Raw genomic sequence first — 1,732 nt, forward strand, 5'->3', positions numbered from 1 at the left:
TTTTCTACACAGCACACCTTGCGTATAACCCTTTAGTTCTTCTAGTTTTTAAACTTGAAGAGTCATTTTAACTATTAGGACCTGTAGTTCATATTACTTAAGAAAGAGTTGACTGCAACTCATCGTGGTCCTCTAGGACAGGGCAGCGCCCCGCAGGGTTTCCTAGGCCGTTTTATGGGTGCGGTGTCCTGGATCTTTTTTCCTGTGGAGCTACTGAATGGGTTTGAACCACTGACCTTTTGGTTAGCATGAGCATTTAACCCTTGTGCCACCAAGGCCCCTTAATTGTGAGGCTACCAAAAACCCAAACCACTGCTGGCGGGTTGACTCCTAGCGAGGCTGTAGAGGGTGTCCAAGTCTGTCAACCTTTAAGGGACTGTTCAGCATCACCACCCTCCCTCGGAGTGGCTGGTGGGTTTGAACCATCATCCTGATGGTTAGCAGACCAACATCTAACCACCAGTGCTTCCAGGACCCCTTTAAGTACGAGAGACTAACAGCCAACATTCTAGATTTTTAAGCTTCTTTTTGAACTGGTCAGTCCACATGAAAAGAAAGTGTGGATAACCAAGCTTGCCATACCACACAGGAAGACATGTCATTGGGACGCCAGATGCTCATTCTGTACCAGGTCCCTCTCATTTAAGGGGAAGAAAAGTTGCATCACATGCCACCGGTGATATAGTAGGGAAAAAACTGTTTCTTTTCTCAGCCAAGTGGAGAATTTTTATGATATGTATTTTGAATGATGATGTCCTCTATCTCATTTATGTAGCGACCTCGTGATTAGAAATGCTGATGTTTATAGGTATGTAAACAACAATGTTGGTGATTGCACATACATAAAACTAAAAGAATCACTCTATTTCTTAGTGTCTTATTACCCCAAGACATGAATGAACATAGTATAAAACATCATTAGAAAAGAATGAATTTGGCAAAAAAATATGAAGAAAGTTAATGTCTATGGCTGTATTTAAACACCAGTAAAGGGACAAGGGTGGATCTACTGCAGAAGACCTCTTTAAAATGTGAAGGAAAAGGAAAAAACAACAGAGATGCCCCTTTGAGGACGAAGGTGCATCTGCCCCAGGTCATGTGTTTTCCACGGCTGGGTAATAAGTAAGGAAGACTAAGGAAGAATGGATGCATCGAATGGTGGCCCCTGGTGGAGCCTATTCAATATGACACGGACAGCTGTCTTGGAAGAAATACGATCAGAATGTTCCCAGAAGCCAGCCTGGTGAGACTTCATCTCATGTACTTTTTGCACACGACCAGGCAGGACAAGACCCAGGAGGACGTCATGCTTGGCAGAGTACAAGGTCGTCAGAAAAGAGGAAGACCCTCAATGACATACAGCAGTGGCCACAACGGGATCAAGCACCACAAACATCACCACACCACAAACGTCGCAATTGGCCCCTGAGCGTGCAGAGTCACCACGAGGTGGAACCTGACTCGCAACAACAAATAGACGACCTCTTAGCCAGTGACAGATATTTGGCCCGTTGGGAGCATTTTCTCAAAGCCAAACTATGTCTTCCGAGTATATGATTAATGGAGTGAAAACAGTGCAGAATCTAGGTTTATTTTATTATGCACATAACTGAGTGCGGCAGAAGATGCGACCATTCTGGTTACTTTTGTGAGTTATCAAACGATCTTTTCATAACAGAGCAACTGGCGCTCATTTTTTCTTATTCTTTGTCTTTTAAACAAAAGTTATCAA

Source organism: Echinops telfairi, unplaced genomic scaffold (genome assembly GCF_000313985.2).
Source record: "Echinops telfairi isolate 266 unplaced genomic scaffold, ASM31398v2 ScPeMD7_3533;HRSCAF=4204_0, whole genome shotgun sequence".
Classification (NCBI taxonomy): Eukaryota; Metazoa; Chordata; class Mammalia; order Afrosoricida; family Tenrecidae; genus Echinops; species Echinops telfairi.